Source organism: Erithacus rubecula (assembly GCF_903797595.1).
Source record: "Erithacus rubecula genome assembly, chromosome: 4".
Lineage (NCBI taxonomy): Eukaryota > Metazoa > Chordata > Aves > Passeriformes > Muscicapidae > Erithacus > Erithacus rubecula.
In genome coordinates, this window is record NC_136686.1 from 44,801,001 (window position 1) to 44,823,028 (window position 22,028).

General features: G+C 34.2%; 1 protein-coding gene across 14 annotated transcripts in view; it reads left to right on the forward strand.

The window, feature by feature from the left end:
- The window catches only part of FOXP2 (forkhead box P2), a 394,702-nt gene that overhangs the window by 289,523 nt on the left and 83,151 nt on the right, over positions 1 to 22,028 (forward strand). The gene's annotated exons all lie outside the window — the stretch shown is intronic.

Genomic DNA, 22,028 nt, shown 5'->3' on the forward strand with positions numbered 1-22,028 from the left:
AGAATGGCTGAGATTGTTCAGACCTGGCCCTCCAGTTTATATTTATTTTTGGGGCTAAGGACTATAGATCTACCCACAGTATTTGATGATGGATCCCAGTCCAAAAGGATATCCAATTCTAAATATTTGTTCTGAAACACAGAAGAGTCTCATCTGCTTTTAGTAAAACCATCAGTTTAGAGGTTGTAGGCAACACCCTCATAAGCAACACAGGCCCTGTAATGGGTTATTTTTCCTGAGAAAGCTGTGGAAAGAAGAACATGGGTTGTATGTCTGTGCTGCTGATTATTCATTGAAAAAGAATTTAGCATTAGTATTAATATTGTGCATTTTGCATTTGGCATTATCCTTCACGATCATCGCTGTATCAGGCATGTGAGATGTATTCAGTTATTTTCCACATGTGCTGACTTTCCCTCATCTTTATTTCAGTTTGAATGAGTTTAACATTACAGAATGGGGCCTAATGACAGTCAGAATGCATAGGAATAGAGTCAATGTCTTAAATTACTCAATTATTTCTTGTTTGTATATCAAAAAGGAGCAGCATACATGTAGGAAGAATGTGTCGTTAGTGTGAACTGTCATTTTGAATTATCAGTCAACTGTGGATTTTTGTTCCTTTTATGCTGCTGGTACAAAACACAGAGTTTTCTAAATAGTGGAAAGCACCGATTTTGCAAGGAAGTGAAGTGGTGACCATTCAGTCCTATTTTCCTAGGAGCCATAAGGATTTCATTGGTACACTTCTATTGTGCTGGGTAGTGACTGCACATGTTTTTAACATATTTTACAGGAGGTGTATCTAGTAAAAGAAGATGTAAAATATTGAGTATCCATGTGCTGTTCATCTAGTCATGGAAATTAAATGGTAGTTGTTATAGGAAACAGAGTGAAAAACACCACAAAAAACCGGAACAAAACAACAGAAAAGGATATGTTATCACTAATGAATATAAATTGTCCAACTAAAAATCTTTTTCTATGAGTTCATGTAAATTCAAAACAAACATACAAGCAGAGGGAAAAAAACTTGATGAGAAGAGCTGGTGTGTTTATGTGACTCAGTGGCATATCCAGATTATGTGATGTGATTTGTTCTGCAGCTGCTTCAAATTAAGAACAGGTGTAGATGGGAGACTATGCAAATATTCATATTAATGTAATTGTCAAATTGGTGTGTTTATCACTGTGCCTTTAAAGAGTAGACCATACTCTTATTTTACATGTAAATTAGTTTTATTCTTGAGAGCTACTATTGGATAATGAGCTTGTAAAGGAGAAATTTCCAGCATATGGAGCAACATTTCTGAAATGTGACTTTTCTTGTGTAGTAATTTCTTTTTTATATATTGTATAAACATATTGTAATTTGCTTTGTCTTCTTTAGAAAAAGATATCCATGGTACAGTTTTAAAATCTAACTCAAAGAACTAATGAACTAATATTAATTTTTTCTTTTTTTGTTGACTTCACATAACCTTTTAGTAAGATAACTTATTATGTCCTTCAACCATTTACTGTATATTTACAACATTCAGAGACTTTAAGCCTCATTCACTTTAAAAAGTATATATTGTAGAGAAAATGTGTTTTTATTTTGCAAGACCAATTCTATTTAAAAAATCATAAACTGGGTCCCCGAGTTAAATAGATATTTTTAAACATTATTTACCTCATTTTGCTGGTATGTATAGATATATAAATGATCAGCTGAGTTTTGTGTTATTTTTAGATCAGAGAGATTTGGTATCAAAGGATGGCTGAAATGAAGAAATGATAGGAACTTCTTATTTTCTTGCAGTATGGACCTAATTAACAAAAGTTACCCAGGATAAAAATCTAAGAGCCCTATGAATCTATGTACTAGTGTATTTTCTTCATTGTATCTTTTTCATATGGTGTGGATTAATAATAATTTATATGCTGTTAAGAAGAAACACAAGGTGCTTGGGTTTTGTATATGTCTGCATATAAAAGACAGTTTTATATATGCTGTCAGTGAGGTAAGTTGCATATGTGGAACTGAGGTGGGGTGCTTTTGACTGGGAATCTGTGCCAAACAGTTGAGAAAATCCATGTGTCTCAGGAAGCAGAGGCTGAGGGCACTGGCTCCCAACAGCTGACCACTGGGCAAATGAGTTTAGAACAAGGGTGTCTTGCTTTTCTGATTCCTATGGCCATGGCTCAGGTGGGGTTTCCTATTGCAAGAACAAAAAGAAAATTCAGTTTTGATTTCTGGATATGTTTTAGCAAAAATAGCAAAATCTATAGTTACTGGATTCAGTGCAAAACCAAATTTCTTACTATTTATAATCATCAAAGCTCAACTTGGCAACTTGTGTGAACAACCTAAAAGATAAATACAGGAAGTTTAAAGAAAGCAATTCTTAATTCATGAGAGATGTGTTTTTCTAAAGCATCCCTCAAGAAGGAAAATAACTCTGTGTTTAAGAGGTGGCTTCATCCTAAAGCAAATGGTTAAAAATTGCATTAATTTCCATGGTGCTTAACTGGTAACTGCTTCACAGCCTGTTAGATTCCTATGAAATCTTTCATTCACTTATTAGAATGCTCTTAATGGAATACAAACTATTTAAGAAAGAAAAGACTTGCAGGAACTTCATTATGTATGCTGAAGAGGGTAAAGCTTTTCTTTAGGTTTAGTTTTGCTCTATCACTTTGCAGTACAACTGTGAACCATATGAAACAGCAACCTCTTTTTCTAATCAATTTGAATTATATGCATCATTTCAGTAGGAAGTTATTGTGGGGATAATTATCTTTGCAGTTAGAAAATTTTTACTTCCACTTGACTGGTTGTTGGAGATGTTAGCATGCAGAAATGTCATCATGCTGTGCAATATGGGTACCTTCCAGTATTGCTTAGAACTCACCATAGTTATGCTTCTATGTCAGAAATAAAAATACAGCTTGGACATTGCTGCCCAATACTGTGTGAATTGGGGAACTGTGATTCTGTCACCCTGTAGAAACTGCTTTAAAACAGATGGCTCAAGCCATCTTGTCTCTATTAAAGTTCTCATAGAGTTCTAAGGGAAGTCTTTTGAGATTAGGAAAAAAAAAAAGCCTGAATACATGAGCAAATAATAGCGAATAAAAAGCCAAAAAGTGCCTTTCAGTTACGTTCATTACTAATATCTTTTTAACACTTCTTGTATGTGAAATATCAGCAAATCATGAAAGTAGAACTGGATCTGAGCATATTTGTATCTAATTTATGTCATTGCCTAAGTCAGGACCATTGCTGTTTACATGCAAAGGTCATGGTGCTTGTTTTCTCTTGGAGAGAAATTTTGGGTTCAGAAGGGGATGACATTTTGCTTTTTGAAATTGACATTGACAAGAGATGGCATAAGTTGAGGTGCACAGACTGGTAGTTGCCTCAACAGCTGTATTATCATTTAATTAGTCTTGCTCACATGTGCAGAATTAAATCAGTCACTGACTTGGAATCAGGATGAATCTGATGCCCAGCTAAGACTGGTGACTGCCCTTTTAGGTCTTTTACTATCCTTTCCAGTTGAAGATAGTCCATCCACTCATTTAACCTATGAATACTACTACACAGATTCTCTGATGTGGTTAAGAATTACCTGGCAAATGAGACATTAGTGACACTTTTGATTACCCTTGCACTTTTCTTGTAGTATATGATAGCTGTGGTCCTTGGTGAAAATCTATTGGTTGTAATAATGCTTCAGGAAATGTGAAATGGGCATTTCATGGACTTTTGTGTAGCATAGCTTCATTGACTAGGGAGGTCGACCCCACCACAGCATTGATCTAACAATCCTAGAAGGGAATTGAATTTTGAACACCCAAAAAATGATCTGTAGGCATATATAATTGCATAAAATTAAAATTAAAAAAAAAAAGTAAAATCAGATAACTTATATACTTTTTTTTTGATAAGTCATTGTGCCTAATGGAAATGTGCTGACTATATGATGTACAGCATGCATTCATATCTATGAATACACATGAACAGATTTTTCTTTCTTTGTGGAATGATGTGTGTTATCACTTTCTTTAGTGTTTGTTTTCTTTAGCAACTCAGAAAATAAGATGAAACATTTTTGTTGTGTGAGAAATGCCATTTTCATTCAGTTCAAGATTTTCCTGTACCTATATTCAGTTAAGATCTCCAATTTCTGTCTTATTAAAGGATCACTATCTTGTAATCCTTTTATCTTCTTTGCATTCCTAGTCTTTTCCTTTAAAGAAGAAAAAAATACTAAGAGGGAAAAAAAAGTGAACTTTCTCTGCCAAAACCCAGGTCCCTCCATGCATTAGTCAGCAAAATCACTTCTATAGTAAAAGACTGATTGTCCATCTTCTCTTTACTCAACAGCTGAAGTTTTTGAAATTTTTGAATTTGAAAATGCTGTCACAATTTAATGTGCTGTGCAGCTTCATCTACAACTCACTGACTAAGCTGAGCCACTGTTACCATATAAAGAACATGGCACTTCAAAGTTTACACAGAATCACAGATTTGTTCTTTAAAATCTGCTTTCTCTTGAGAAAACATGTTTCCTTATTCCTTGTTGTTCCCCATTCAGGAGTCTAATTTTAAGGCCAGAATTTCAGCTGAGTATCCAGGACTCCATCAACATCGGTGTAAGCTGCAGCTGCTCAACACCTCAACAGATGAAACTGAGGAGTGCTTAGGAAAATAATGGCTACAAGTTAGACTTTAAAAAGGATATTTTTCTTCATAGACTCGGTCAGATTTTGATCATATTTATCAGACATTTTTTATCTTTATCTAGATAAATAAAATTATGTATTTTGGGTTTTGTTTTTGTTTTAATTAGTATTGCACACTCTGAATTAAATAGCAATTTTTGAGGAGACTGGTGGATATTTTGCCAAATTGTTCTAAAATTATGTGGGGTGTTTTGATTTTAACCAAAGTTACAGCTGCAGAGCTGTAAAACAGTCAGTTTTCCTTATTATGACTAGTTCTACAACTTGTACTGTTTTAAATTGCCTGCAATTAGCATATTTCAACCTTATTTTTAGGTTTAAATTGCAGTGTGAGAGTGTGCTCTCCTCTTAGCTAATTAGTGCTATCAAGGAACAGTAGGTTACCTCATTAGTACCATGTGCATTTAATTAAAGAAGAGAAAATTGGAGTTAACCTCATAGTTAATATTTTCACAGAGTGCTACGATGCCAACACCTTCAATTGGAGTCACACCCCTGTGTATCTAATTATTCACTGGTGCCATATAAGGTTAGCAAGGATGCTACCATGCTGTTGACAAAATAATTTAGATGGAAGTATGTTTGCTATTTTCTGATATGAAATTCCAGTTAGAGTAGGTTATTTTTCTTTAAATATGTTTAGGTCAGAAAATATTTTTATCACCTTCCTATACTCTCTGTTAGGTACACACCCAAACCTAGGAAAGCAGGCCCAGAGCACATGAGGCAATTAATCTCGAGCAAGTGGTCTCTGATCTTCATCCATACCTTGCAGGTGTCATAGCAATCTGGATATAAACATTTTATTTTGGCTACAAGTATTGCGGAAACTGGTAGAGTTATATTGGACTCATGGACAGAATAATACACAAATGGGACCAGAATGCAGGTACCTGCCATTTGTAAAAAGCTCAGAATTTCTTATGGCTTGCTTAGATACCCAATTTTCTTTTCCACCATGCTGCTTCACACAATTCTAAAGGGCATGATCTATCATGGAGATGGAAGAGATGAGAGCCTTCAGCTCCTTTAGGTTTCAGTGAAGTTGAAGGTGCTTATTATTTGTACTTTAGGCACTGTGATTTATGTCTGTTTACCCACAGAACAGAACTTTTTGGATGTGTAGCAGTGCGTATTTAAAAGAAGAAACAAAAAGGGAAATTGTTGGTTTTTTTTCCTTAACGAATTTGTGATGCTTGCTTAGTGGTTGGGCCTATAGTTTCCAGTCTGTAGTTTCATTAAATAAATCTGAGTTCTGTGTTTCAGTTTTGTATTGGCAAGCTGTACTGGATGCAAAGAATGTGAATCCATGCATCCATGTAGTGCTCTTTAACAGGCTCTTGAGATATTCTTTATTTTTAATATATGAATATTTCCATTAATGTTATAAAAAATAGTTACTTGAATCCTGGAGTATTTTAACAATTAAAGTTTGTCACCTTTTTCACTTTGCTTGTCTAAAATTGAACAGCTCAGCACTCAGAGAGCCACATACTGACCAAGTGGATTTCTCTTCTGAATTTTGTTGTCCAATGCTGTTAATACGACAAATAACTTTGAGCAAGCCATTCTGTGTTTCAGTTTTTCCATCTGTAAAATTGAAAATTACTTCATGCAGGAATATGATTTAAGGGCAAATAATTGTTTTTAGCACAATACTCGAGTGCAAAGCCACCTTGTACAAGAGTATATCGGCGCCAGATCAACTTCAATTGAAGTGCATTTAATTATTGTATCTGTGGGATTATAACTGAATCCTTGAAGGAGGGGTTTTTCAGAAGTCTTCATACTAAATCAAGTACTTTGTTCTCTGTTCTTTCCGATTATCTGTCTCAAGTGCTTATACTGGCACATACATGGGTGCTTTAAATAGTCACTTTACAAGCTTACTTAATGCCAACCACTTTGACATTTAGCACTGCTGTTCAAATGAAAATAATAGCTGACCTTTTTAAATTTGGGGTTTTATTTTATTATTTTATAGTGAAGTACAAAAGAGGCTCTTCAAACATTGTTACTTTCCCATATTAGCTTTCCAAACTGATGATCCTTCAGGATCTATACAAAGTTGAAAGGAATCCAATGGCATGGTGGAACTCTGAAGTTGATCAGTTTGACAATTGGACAAAGTTTCCATGTGAAAATAAATGAACTTAGTATTTGCTTAGCTAGCTCATGGTTTATATATTGCTGCTAGAAAAATGTGGAATTACATGATAGATCCATTTATCTTTTTCTTTCCTACCTAAATCTACTTTTTTATTATTATTATGATATACTTTTTAACTGTTAAGGTGCATTTGAAAATGCAGAAATTAAACAACTCAGTTTTCTAGGACCTGTAAGGGGGAGTTCAGATTACAAAAAAAGTTTTTAGAAATAAAAGTATGACAAGTTTTTATTTCTCCATTCATATTTCAAGAAAACTACATAAAAACATGTCATCAGTGTAAGTCATGATTTCAACCACTATCTCTGTGTAATGTGTTGTGAAATAGAGACTAGTTTCATCTGCACTGGGGAGAAACTGCAGCTCAAATTACAGCCCTTGGTGGTATCATTGCCATCTCTTTGAAAGACCTTGTTCAGCTCTATCAAGAATAACCAGGTCATAAAGACAAGGTATACATGGTGAATAGGCAATGACGTGTTTGGTTTTGGTTTAGAACTTTAGAGTCTCAGCATATCTAGTTGCTGGACCTCCTTATGAACATCCACACAAATGTGTGAAGCACAGATCTAACTAGGAATGAAGTTTTATCTGCATGAAAAAACATCCAAAGCAAAACTTTTTTCTGGAAAATTGTCAGAGAGTCCAAATCATTATTTGCAGCATCTTTGATAGACTGCTACCAGTTTGGCATTCCTTGTCTGCAATAATATTTGGTAGGGTAAGGCCTTCTATTATGGGTAGATCATTAAGTGATAAAGAGGTACTTTTAAACCCAAATTTTCTATATATATACTTCAATTACATTGTATAATATTGCTAGTAATTACATTGGTTGGTACATTCTCTAAGTTTTTGTCTAGAATTGTGATATTTTTTTTCTTTTCAGTGCTTGCTAATGAACTTTTTTTTAAGGGGGTTTGGTTTAGGTCCTTCAGCTTATTTTATTCGTTTAATTTTTGGTCATGTGGTTTTTCCAGGGAATGTATTATTTATTTTACTGAACTTAGTCACTTTGGCACCATTTGAACTGACAGAATATAAAGTAAACAAATGGTGTTTTTCTGAAGAAAGTGACGGATAAGCAGGGAGAAATATTTATAAATCAGTCAAAGTTCTTTATTGGTGTATTCAAAAGATGAGAAAGAAATATTCCAAGACAAAAACAACATGAGCTCTGTGTTTATGTAAAATATCCTACATTTTATGTCAGCTTGGGTGAGGAAAGTACATATAATACAATTGTAAAATTGTCACTTCTTGTTTTGTTCAGTCTCCCTGTGTAACTGCAGAGCTACGAATGTCTCTACCTCTTGAATTTTCTTTGCTGTATTAAGTTTCTTAAAAGGAAATTTATTTTTTTTAAATCACTCTCCACTTCTACAAAATTTAATTTACAACTGCATAAAGGAAATTACTGTAGTTTAGGCAGTCAAGCATTTCAACAGATCCCTAGAAATGTACAAAGGAAAGAATGATTATCAGTCCTGAATTGTGGATTAAGAGGATCATACTACACAGAGTACTGTCTAAAAGTAGCAATTTAATAGAAAATGGGGATGTTCATGTGAAGAATGTCTCTGAGGTTAAAGACAGCATTTAAAGTATGTTTTTTCTTTTTATTATTATTATTTGGTAGAAGATTTGCCTAGAGATGCTTGTCTTTATTTAACATTATAAGCAGCTTCATTGGGAGTCTTAGAGACATTCTTTACATGTCTAGATTTGGGTTTTTTTTAGCTTTTGTTAATTTTTTTGTAGAAGGGGAAATTCTATTTAAAAAAGGAGAATTCTCATTTTGGACAGCAGAAAATGTATTAAAAATGTACATGAAGTCCCTTCAATATCTGTCTTACAAAGCACAAATAAGCTGTAATTCTGGAAGTACCATTTGCATGTATATAAAGGCAAGTTTTTAAAAATCACAAGGTGGTGAGGTTTCTGAGGTTCTACAATACATTCTTTATACAGAGTTCCTCATCGTTTTTTTTTTTCCTCATAAACTGGCACTGCTTTTTGAGTCTTTTTGAGAGCAGATTGTCTTCTTTGAAGTCTGCAACAAGAGGAGAGATACATTTAAAAACTTCATATGTGTGTTCTTGTCCTGTAAACTTAGATAATACTTTTGCACAAGACCCTCAGCAAACCACTTAGTGGAAAAAATCAGCACAGAGTTTCCCTAATTCTGCCTTTTTAAGTCCAGGGACGACCTAGTCCATTATTTCAAATGTCACTTCTGTGTTAGCTCACAAACTGTCTCAGGTAAGGAATATCACACTGTGCACAAGTTTTTGTCAGCATTTCATTTTGTGTCAGTACAATATTTCAGAACAGTTTCCCTGAACAGCCAGCTCAAGAACAGACTGCAACAACAAAAAATCCAATGGAGTGCTTTTTCCAGAGGATTCTCCCTCCTGCTGCAAATAAAAATCATCGCTTGTTGGCAAAGTGATTTCTTTTCTCTCAAATGCACTTTATTGTCAGCAATGTAATTTATATCAAGCAAGCAGTGGTTTTTATCCATTTATATCTTCTGAAGATTATTTTTGTATTTTTCATGTTTTGGTCTTTTATATACAGCTACATTACTTTGATTATTAGAACCTTACCTACCGAAAAATATCTTTTGCTAAATTATAACTAGTTTTCTTAGTTACTTAATATTATTTTCTTTTTCTTTTGAAATTATATTCTATGGCTGAATATCTGGTGCATTAGTTTGGGTTTTTTCTCTTCTTTTTATTTTTTATGGAAACCCACAAATGAATTAGTAGAAGCTGATTAACGAGGAGCATTTGGTATGTTATTGATAGGAGATCTCTGTAGAATACCTGTAGAATATGTAGAATCCTCTATTCTCTGTAGAATAGAGAAAGGAGATATTTGAGGATGACCAGCAACCTTTTCTCATATAAATTAACTTTTTTTCTTCAGCTTACAATATCAGCTGTAAACAGGAATTCACATCTACACCTGTAATCATCTGAGCCTGTCTATATCCTTGTTGGTACAAACATGCCTTAGTGCTGTCAATCACATAATGTGAATTAATAAAACACAAATACTGTCCAATATATAGTGAAAAGAGCAAATGGGACTTGGTTGTTCTAAAATTTAAAATATTAATAAGTTTAATATTTCCTTAAAAATGAAGAAATTTCAATACAGTGATGGTTTTAATGAATATTGAATTTCATCTGTTGTTAATTTCCATTGCTTTTCTGGATGAAACTCAATCACTTTTTTTGCTTTGTTTTAATATAAGATAAATCAGTTGCTTATATGTAGTTTGAACTTAAGGAATGTAATAATGTGTAGCCTTTGCTCAGTTAATATTCAGTTTTGTGTTGACTTGGAACCATATTGCTGAACAGGCTGATATCTAAGACAGTGCACAGAGAAGGATGTGTTGAGCCACATGCCTCCTGTGAACTTTGATTACCTGCTCTCTCCATTTATTGTTTTGAAAGAGTTCCCCAAAGAATTGAGAAAGCCAGGTGATTTTAGAAAAGATATAGGGTGGAAACAGTATAAGTGTTTATCTAAAATGTGGCTTAGAATGCCAGCCAAAATACTGAAAAGCTTTAATTATAAAATAAGCGGTGATTGTTACAATAAAATATCAAGAATCTTTGCATTTAGGATCAAAACATAATGGTGAAGTAGTAGCAATGACAAGTAGTAAGATTAAACAAAAACAGTATTAATCAGAAAAAAAAAAGTCTATAGACTAATCTATATAGGATTTAGATTTTTTCTTAGTTATTTTATGAGTCAAAGATTCTTCAACATCTGCAAGACCCATTTTAAGTCCCCTAAATTATATACTGTTTTCCACATCTAGAAAACATAGAAGGGCTTATGGGTTCATATTGATTATTTGTTTCTGTCACTAGGCTTGTGCTCATTCCTGGAACGCTTTAGAGCCATTTGAGTTTTCGTGTAAAACTGACACTGAAATTAGCTCTGCATTCTGTACAATGCACTTTTCATTAATTCTTATTTATGCTTAGCACATTCATGAACTTTGCCATGGGTTTGATTGACTTGTTGGTCAGTTTTTGTTTGTTGGGACCTATTCCCACCATTATTACTCAATTCTTAGTATTTCTGAGTACAATATAGCAGTCCAAAAAAAAAAAAAAAAAAAAGACAAAAATCTAAAAAATATGTCACAATTTGTGTTAATAGTGTTCCCACATTTCACTTCAGCTGCATTAGAATAGCTTTGATATAGCACTACGAAATAACAAGCAAATAAAGCTGGGTGATGTATTAGAGCAGTTGTATAGATTTTAAATATCATCACATATCATTGGCAAAGCAATAAATACATATTGCCCTCAACTCTCTAAAAATGAAGTGTAATTCAGTTCCTGTTCTCAACAGTTGCTGTATTTCTTGACCACTAAGCAGGACAATAAGAATCTGATAGGTATTTAAATACATGTTTACACAAAAGTAAGAGTCGTTAAGTTTCACCACCAAGTACCTTGCCAGCTCCATAATCCAAACCTCATGTTTTGGAGACATTTAAATGCTATTTCTCTCAGATGGTGCTGGTAAAACAGCTCTGTTCTGTACTTGCAAATGGGAACTTTTAGCTTCAAGGATCACTGGCAACTTACTTCTGTTGTCTGCAGAGAAACTAACACTTCATACTGAGCAGTTGACAAGAAAAAAAGTCTGTCTTCTTTTATGCATAACCTGTTCACCCATTGCAAATTAAGGTGGCTCTTCACAGCAAGTGTCCAAGGACAGGCTCTTGGATATGGCAGATTCTCACTTTTTATCACTCAGTTCTTTGGCTGATCTGGCAGTGCCACTAATAAATAGCAACAGATTTTGTCAACTGAACCCTTCCGCTGGACTTCTTTTGTTTTTAAGAAAATTTAATTATTTCTGCTGTGATAGGGGAATTACCACAAAAAGCAGTAAGAAAAAATAAAATTTATTTCATGATAAAAGCAGAAAAGTTGTTAAAAATTTCATAGTTGAAGCTGCTTATTTCTTTAATTGGCTTCTTTTGCTCAGACATTAACTTCTTCATCCCTTAGCCAGTGTGTGAGCCCAGTGGGTGTGCTAATCCCACTAATTGTAGGGAGTTTCTCTTCTCCCAGCTCCATCCTACACTTTCCTAGTTTTATTTTTATCCTCCTAAATGTTTCTTTGCCATTTTCATCATAGAAGTGTCATTATAGCTGATAGAAATGAGAACTCTAATCACCTTTGTGATTTGCACTCCAGATACTATTTACTCTGTAAAAACACTAAATAAAAAAATAGAAAAAAACCCAACCAAACAAACAAACAAAAAAAAACAAACAAAAACCACCCCAAAGCAAACAAACAAACAAAATTTTAAAAAACACACCCAAAAAACCAAACCTACACACAACCAACCAAAAAACCCAAAGTCCATGCAGATACAACATCCCATCTCCCTCATAGCAGCCTGTATATGCTTAGACATTAACCTCAGGAATAATCTTTCCAATTTCACAATTTTTCTTCATCACTGTCAACTCTATCAGCACGTTAGTTGTCTTAAGATTGAAACATAAACATCTGGAATTTGGGTATCTTTCCTATCCTTCTCATCCACACTAAGATACAGCTTCTTAAGCTCATGCAGGTTCTCCACATTTCAGATACCACAACTGCCTCTTTTCAGCACGTGGCAAATGTCATCTTGTCTCATTGCTCCCAGTGTTCTGCAAAGATTTTCCTAACATCTCTCTCTGTCTTTCCCCAGTTCCCCTTCAAAGCATCAAATACAGGCTGTTTGTTTTCAGTTTTATAGTCCTTCACCGTCTGACTTCACGATACCCATTATTCTTCATAAAGTAGAAAAAAAAATGCCATTAATTTTCTACTTTTTGATTTTCAGATAAGCCCTATTGTACTTTCTCCTGTGCTGCCTGTAATGACTGTGAAGTACCTCATTATCCTCCTCCAAGTCAGTCATTCAGACTTCTCCAGTCTATGTATAGAGAGCTTAGATGCATATATTGCCTGCTGTCATGACAGGTATTTCCTATCAGTCTGTCACTGTCATCTCTTGTCTTACACAGGACTGTCATCTCCCTCAGTGTCTGTGCAGTGCTGGCAGCATGGTCCTGGTCAGCATCATGGGAGCCTTTGTGCACTTGCAGTGACTCCCAGGGAGCCTTTGTGCACTTGCAGTGATTCCATGTTAGTGCTGCTGCTGCTGCTTCCAAGTCTTCCACCACCTGTGTGATTTACCATGAGCATTGAAGTTCTCAATTCCAACTGGAAAAATGCAGCCCTATAATTAATTTTTCTGCATCACTGATTCAGCTGTTTTTCGTAGTCTGTGCTTTCATGGAGCAAACCATGCTCCTCTTCTGTGGCCTCAGTTTACTGAAACAGCAGAGCACACTCATCTCCAACACATCTAATAAGACATCAGTATTTTCAGTCTGTAAGAAATATTTGTAAATGTCTCAAAAATAATGTTGTTTTTTTTTTAAAGTGAGACCCAAAGAGATGATTCAAAGGACATTCAAAAAGCCTTTGACACAGTCCACCACACAGTCCTTCATGAGAGATTATTAAGAAAATTGAACAGTTCCAGGTGAAAGTTAAAGTTCCATCATAAGTTAGAAACAAGGGACAGAAGACATAATATGCCTATATTGGAGTATATTGTCAATTTTCAGCATGGCAAAAGGTTAACGTTTCTGTCTCCTCCTGACCTGTACATTAAATACCATTGTTTAATATATTTATTAATGAGCTGGAAAGTGGGATAAAGGATATTACATGTTTCAAAATTTAAAGATAACCAGAAAACTTATTTAGCCTTGTAAAGATTAGAGATGACTTTGAGGCATTTCAAAGGAAAGTGGAATAGTAAGTATGCAAATGCCATAGTGGTAGAAGAAAGATGGCATTGGTTAATATGATAAATACTGATGGAGTAATTCAACTGCTTATACTGATCATCTAGCTTTGCACCAATTTTTCTAAGCATAATCACAGTGTGATAGAGGAAACAAACTGTATCTTATAACAAGCACATCTTTTCTTGTTCTTCAGTAAAAAGAAACAATCCAAGATTTACAAAAATTGAAAAGACTGCAGGCAAATGCCAATTTTGTTTTGGTCTGTGATCTCATTATGTTGTGTGGAATTTGGGATGTTTCATTCTAATCTAAAAGTAGCATTCAGTAGCCTGAAGAAGGAGCACTCTTTTTTCTCCCTCTTTCTACCTCTATTATACAGTCCAGCTCTTTCAGACCTACATTGTCTCTTTATGTAATTCCAAGGAAAACTGTACTTAGAAAGCTACAGAGAATTGTGGTTTCATATGTGTTCATATGTATCCGCATGAGAGTCTACTCTATGTAATAGTTTTTGTCAGTGAGCTATTATTTCAAAACCAGAGTAATTTATTTTCTGCATAAAGCATATTCTAATTACAAGTGTCATTTAGGTTGTTTCTAAAAATTATTACCAGAAATTCTAATATTAATAATGCCAATAATAATTTATTAGCATAGGAAAAAAAAGATTGGATTTAATATTTATCAAATTTCTTTGCTCCCTTTATCTTGAGGGGATAGAAAGAACTTGTCATTTGAAAAAACTGTTGTAGCTTTGGTTCCTCAAGACCATGATACCAGGTTATTTACCCAAATCAGTCACCCAAACTACACTAGAGCTGTCTTTGTACAGATAAGTGAATTATCTTTTTAATATATGTATATGTATGCACATTCTTGTGGATGGTCTGTAGAGGCTTTTCATATTTAACTTACTTCTATAGTGCCTTTTCCCTGCTTTAATCTCAGTCTCTCAGTTCTTTCTTGTTGTACAGTTTTATGACTCTAGACTTTATTGGGAGCAAATTATACCATAGCCTCTTCATTGTTCATTTTCCTGGAGTACTGTATTAGTTGCAGTCTCTATAATTGCATAGAAAGCTTTATTTTTATGCCCTAAGTCTCTTCTTCCTGGAGTAAGTACATTGATGTCTTTGCACAATTCCTGTCATAAATGTGATCCTCATTTAGTTGTCTAAATGAGAAGGATTTTACCTGACTTATGAATTTCACCTGAGCTGTGCAAAAGCATGGGACTTGGTATCAGATCCCTTTCACTCCAGTCTTTCGAAGTTTGAACTAGATGTCTGAGAAAAATGTTGTTTGTCCTATTTGCCAAAAGCAGTTATATCACAGGCATTCCAAGTACTGTATCCATTCTGGGTTTTGGGGTTTTTTTTCTTCTGTATTCTGTCTTACTGTGACTAGAGTAGCCTGTGCTTGTGCATAAACTGTTTTTCTACTCCAAAGAATATCTTCTGTTCTTGATTAAAGAATGTGTAAATCTCATCAGATTAATAGCAGATCGGATAGGCCAGGACCATAAAAGATGAATGCCAGGATTTCTTGGATACAATCCATAGCAACCCCATTGTGGTCCAATCAGGAGGGACATGAAATATAAAGATTCAATCCCAAAATCCCTTGACACTGTCCTGTTTTTAGAAAGGACACAGTATTGCCTTCTGTTTGCCATGAGTAACCTATCTGTTTCAGTATAGTCTTTGTCCTAAAACATAAACGTCTTACCAACACTTCTCCAACCATCTTCTTTCCTTGGACTCTCTTTCATTTTAGGATTTCATACTTTTTAAATGAGACAGTTCTCTAAAGAATTTTTTTTAGTTATGCTAATCTTTTTAATCAGCTAAACACTCAACCCTTGTCCTTGTAGACACTATTTAAAGGACATACTTTTGCACTTCTGTAGATCCTGGAGCTAGAAGTTGTAATTGATCATACAATTGTCTATGTTGAGAAATAAGTTTGTGAGAAACTCATAAACTACCCACAGAATGAAGAATTTAGCAGAAGATGTAAATACGAATGTGTGCTAACACACGAGGACAGGATGTCTGGAAATTCACTACAAAATATTGAATATTCTCCAAATAATAGAATTCTTGGTTTCCATTTCACTCTCTACTTAGAATTCAAAAAAATTCCTATTTTACTTACTGTGAGGAATTTCTTATCTAAGTGCACAATCAAAGAGTGCCAGTACCATTCTGTGAATCTGAACAACACTGGACTACCAGCTGAAGACACTGCAGTTTCTTTGTGTTGTATGATGCACATTTTCACTTGGACTTTAATCACCTTATGTGCTGTAGCATTAAACTATGAAACTACAGACAGTTCACATTTAGAATGGTGGGTCTTTTCTTGGTGTGTGTGTCTATCATAAACTGCCAAATACTTCAGTAAAAAACCCGCTTGTTTTGATTGAACAATTAATTGCAAAGAAGATGAAATTAAAATGGGAAAGCAAAAATCAAAACAAAATATTTTAGGTTTTGAAATAAGACATATTGTCAGTGTCTGATGTCAGCTATTTTTAAAGCCTGTTAGGTTGAGTAGTAATTCTAGTTAATATATATAGTCCTTTAGAACTGAAAATATTCTTCAGTTTGTCCAGTCAACTAAATTTCTCAATGAATCAGCAGACTGCTGGCTCCCTTGTTTCTTTTGAATCATTCTGCCATATCTGCTTAGCAAAGGAGGATGCATTGTCAGCTACAGAAATATATTGGAAATTTTCTGCATGTTCCTAATTAATATTTCTTGCATTTGTAATTGCTCAACAGGTATAGATGCTGGTAAGACCATTTTCTTTATTAAACAAGTCAGCAGCAGTATATATTGACTTTTTGAATATTTTTGATATAACTTCTGGAACAAAAAAGCAACATATGAAAAAGAAACTATTGCTAATTTTATTTGTGATATTCATATTTTCATGAACTTTTTCCGATGTAACTTGAGGCCATTTAATTTTTTTTTTTGTTTCATTTTTGAAAAAAATTGTTTCATTTTTGTTGTCTCGTATATTTAGGGTTTTTATCTCTGTTGGATTGATTTGAAAGTTGTCCACTTTTACAAGTATATTTAAATAGTAGGAGCAGTATAAGGAGTGACTATTTCTGGAAGGATGGGGAAGTGTCCCACACAGCATTTTTCACACTTCTGAGCAGTGTCCTCTTGACCTTCCATTTAACATGGAGACAGTCACTTTTCCAAGAACTGATTGCTCAATCGTTTTACCAAATGGTCACATCTTTGGGAAACAAGAAACGTGCACAAGAAGGAATGATTTAGTCTTGACTTCAAAGCCTCTTGTGCTTTGCAAGTTACTTTATGTTTGGAAAAGCTGAAGAAACAATTTGTAGCAAGCCTTGCATGTGACAGCTTTTTAAGAAAAAATAGATTATCCACAAGTTCTCTGAATACTGTCATGGGTGGGGAAGTGGCATTTAATGCACTCTTTACCCCAGCTATGACATGCAGGTAGCAGGAGCACCCTGTGTTTGAACGTGTGTGTTCTCATGGGGAGGTTTTTCACGAAAGCTTTCAGTGTGGAAATCATGTTCAACTGAAAGTGTTTCACAGTTCCGTGGGTGAGAAGGGAAGATTTTTTCTCAGACGTGGCACAGATGTGTATCATCACTTGCTCTTCCTCATAAGAACTGTCTAGAGTAAACTTTGTAAAGCTGCAGCTGGCAATGCACCATGTCCTCTGGCTGAAGTGTGGTCTGTCTTTGTATATCTCTGTATTCAGTCCTTTAAGTACATTATTTATATCCAGAGGAGCATGAGCATAGGTGATACTGAGTCAGGACCTAATAGCCTGTGTTCTGAGTGCCCACTCCAGGTGTATAATGAAAGGTGAGCAGAGTGAGATGATAAGACTGAATAAAATTCTTGTGATCCTTCCCTTTTGCATTCTCCCAGCAATGAGAGGCTCAAGAACCTTTTTTATTCAAAAGCTCAAAATAGATGTTTAATCTATGGATTAATAAATTTATGTTTTAAAACATGCAGAATTTCGGTCTTTTCCTTGTTTTTTTCTGTCAAAATTAGTGCTTTGTTTCTATCTTGTATGCATTTAGGTCTTATTTCCAAGCTTTAATCTTCTTAAACTTTGAAGAAAATTAAGAGAGAACAATGTCAACACTTGTATCACAGAATCAGACTTCTGAGATCCAGCTAATGCTCTTTGACTGTGTTTCAGAAGATGCAGATCAACTTCTTCAGTAGCTGAAACCTGGCAGATTTAAACGAGATTTATAACATTATTTAGTTACAGTGAAATCATTAAAGTTCGGTATCATAATTATGAATGATTCCATGTACCAGCAAATCTACACAAAAGCTTGCAGGATGTGACTGGTATCTCTGTCCTGTTGCCTTTCTCTCTCTCTCTCTCTCTCTCTCTCTCTCTTACTCAATCACTTCTCCTATTTTCCTAGACCATTACCTAATGATTTTGGAAGTAAAGACATTCTTTTCAGGATCTTGTTTGCCATTTAACTTCACTCTGGGAGACAGATACACAAATTTCTCTTTCAAGAAGACAAATTTTGTTTCTGTAATCAGCTGGGAAATATCCTGGTGAGGAACTTTATATTCTACAGATACACCAAAAGGCATAAATACTTTTTCCTCTGATGGATGTTTTGCTGCACAGTATTGAATTATAAAAAAACTAAAAAGTGCATACAAGGCTTATATAAATCAGTATCAGTAAATAGCACTAATGAAATGATCAAAATTTGAAAGATGAGGTTTTCTTATCTGCTCTGTTGAAGTTTTTTCCGATGAGTAGACAAAGAGTTATAGTATAAAGTTGCAGAAATTTGCCTCCTCCAAAGTTTTGTCTGTAAAAGTAATAATTCAGATTTATCGAGTGCATTTTATTCTCCATAGCAAAAAAATTGAAGATGTTCAGGCTAATCAGTGCTGAGGTAATGGAGATCTGTTCACAATTTTATCCTGCACTCCTTCTGAAGGCTGAAGTTTCTGTCTGCTTTGGAAACTGAGCAAGAATTTATTTTAGACATTGCTTACTAGTATCCAAACAAAAAAATAATCATGCAACTTGATTTGTTTGAGTAAAAAGAGAAGGGTAAAAAAGAGCCTTCATTCAAGAATTAATTTTACCATCATTTATTTCTCTGTGCATGCTTTATGTTTAGATGCCATTTATAAATATCTTACTATCATTTGTTAAATTTTATGACAATTTTTACCATGCCTGATGACTGTAACTCATGCATTAAACATGCACACGTATTTTAACAATATTTGCATCTTATAATATGCTTTCTAACAACTTGTCATAGACTCATCAGTTAAACATTTATTTTACAAATGCATTTTGTAATATGCTATGGTAATAAACTATAAAAAAGGTATCCCACCTTGTAATATTTTCAGATGGATGAATAATGCATTACAAATTCTACCTTCATTTAAAACATGACCTCTATTCTGATGAAATCTGATACATTGTCTGGATTTGTGGTGATCACTGAGTTGTGTGAGGTGCTGTCAATCTGCTTTCTGATTAATTTTCCTAGTTGATAAATTTGAATTAATCTGTAAATATTTACTAAATAATATGGGGTGTGGGGGGGATTCAGTTCCTTTATTTTTATCTACCTGATTAATTTAAACCAAATGTACCAACCCCCATCTATCTGGGAGCTAATTTTCATTCAAATAATTTCTGTAAATTCAATTCAGTTCTGAAATTGATTATCAAAATCATGATTGTTCTTTTGCTGGCTGCCTAAGTTTGTCATATGTATTTCTAAAGAGGCCTAGGCTACTGTCACATCTAATCTAATGAGTTCTGTAAAGCTGAAGGGTACATAATATTGGAAAATTTTATTATAAGCTATTTCACAATAAAAACATGGTTTTACCACTTATTATTTTAAGCTTCACCTACATCTAATTTTATATACTTTTTTGATTTATGGGACTTCGGTCAAACCAAAGTTTTGCTTAAGTGGCTATTGCCATCATAGTTCACCTGCTTTCTGGCTTCCTCAAATATCATGCAGATTTTTTCAAATTTTTATAATATGAATGTTGGCTGATTTCTCTTTATGTGTGCACACATATGTAGATTGTAATATTTTCAATAGTTTTATTTCACTAGAGATTTTTTTCTTCAAAAGTGAAGTGCAATAAGTGAATGTGAGGGTAGGTTGGTTGGTGGGTTTGTTTACATAGCCTATACAGTATTATAGGTATGCCCAAAAATCTGGTGGTAGAACAAAATTATTGAGGATTTCAGCAGTGCTCTTCATTAGTTACCTTCCCATATCTGAAGAAAAACTGAAGTGTCTGGCAGTTTTACTTTTGCTGTTTGCCTGGAAATAGTTTTAGGGAATTGCATCCATGTGATGCTGTCTGAATGTGTGAAGTCAATACAGAGTAGTCTGGTTTTACATCTATTTAACATAAATACAAATGACTACTTCAGGTGCATACTAAGGAGAAGTCAATGTTAGATAATTGGTCTCTTGGAAGAGGCTTTATTGCACCAGACAATAGAAGGTTACACCTTGTCTCTGCCTTTCACCTTAATAGTCCAGGCTCAAGGGCCTTTTGTCACCATTCATAGTCAAGGCACTTTTAGTCAACACATTGTTGTCAACACATAGTCAACACAGCTGTAGGAGACAAATTATGCAATCTGATTTAGACATCTAATTAGGATTTAATGAATTGTGCCACAGAAATGCCTATTTTTCTCCTTTGATTACTTCAGATGACTATTTCAGATATAGATTGTAGTGCAGATTTTTTGCATTTGGTAGAGCGATATCCCCCATTACTGCTTCAATTTTTTTTTTTCCTCTTTAATTTCTTCTAAATAAATTATTGCCTACAAAATGAGCTGGATTTATTGTCAGTTGAGTTTTACCTCTTCAAACTGAGCATTTTAGACTACTCTCTACATAGCCAAACACACTCAGTTAAGATTGTCTGTATTGTGTTATGGGGCAGCCTCCCTACTAAGGGAGAGGATTATTAATTCTGTTTGTTTGCTTTTCTTTTTTTTTTCTTTTTTTTTTTTTTTTTTTTTTTAGTGTTTATCATTAGGTGAAAGCAAACAACTAGTTCTACTTGAGATATTGTGTTCAGGTGATGTGGTTTCTTTCCTATAGCATCAAGGCTAGGAAATACTCATTCTCTGTGGGCTACATGAAACTTCAGACTGGTCATCTAAGTACTGAAATGGGCTTGATAAAGACAAAGTATTTAGTGTTCTATCCCAAATGCCTTAGCCATAACTTCTCCCACTCTTTGGGAGGAATTGCTGTCTTTTTCTATTCAAAATATAAAATGCAGCAGTCATTGTTTTGTTGGAAATTTTTGCCTTTTTTTTTTTTTTTTCCTGGTGGTTGTTTTTTTTTGAATCATGTTGCATTCTTACCTTATCTTTGAAATTATGAGTTTGACCACATTGCATTTTAGGAGTATGGTGACTTGTAAAGTGAAATTTTAGCAATGTTTCTAATGTTTAACTGTTTCAGTGGATTTCCTAGCTTCAACTGTGCACACTGTTTCTTTGAATACATCAAAATATTGTAGTATCTTGGTAGTTCCTTAGTTCTTATTTCTTTTAAATCTGATCTATTATAAGTAACATTAGGGTTGCTCAAGAAATGCAGTAAGCATCTGTATTTTGTGATGGGAATTTATTTAAAGTTTGCTCAGAAACCAGAGAGATTCTACTCTGCTGCATTTTTTGGCAGCGGGTCATTCTATATGATAAATAAAATACATATGATATATGTGCTTTAATTATTATTTGACTGTTCCAAGATTTCTGTAGTTCAGATTCATTGCATTCCTTGAGTTCTTGGAATTCGTTTTGTTGATTTCAGTTATAGAAAAGCCTGTTAGACACTCTCTAGAAATTTGTTTTTGCACATTGTACATCTTTTTATATGTGAATATCCACAAGTGTATATTTACATAGTCAGCTATCATGTGCAATCTTAGTACAGATAATAAACTGCAAGGCTGTAAATCATGTACCCTTCTCAAATGAACTTTACTAGTCTCTTTCCCTCTATTATTGCAAATCTCTGCTTTTAGCACTAACAGTAAGCAGTAACATTATTTTATTTTTTTTATTTATTTTAATTTTGCATGTCAGTCTTCCAAATGCATTGGGATTTGTGGGCCACAAGAGAGAATATCTAATCCAAAATTAGTGACAAATTCAGTGTCTTGCCCCTTACTGAAGCCAACAG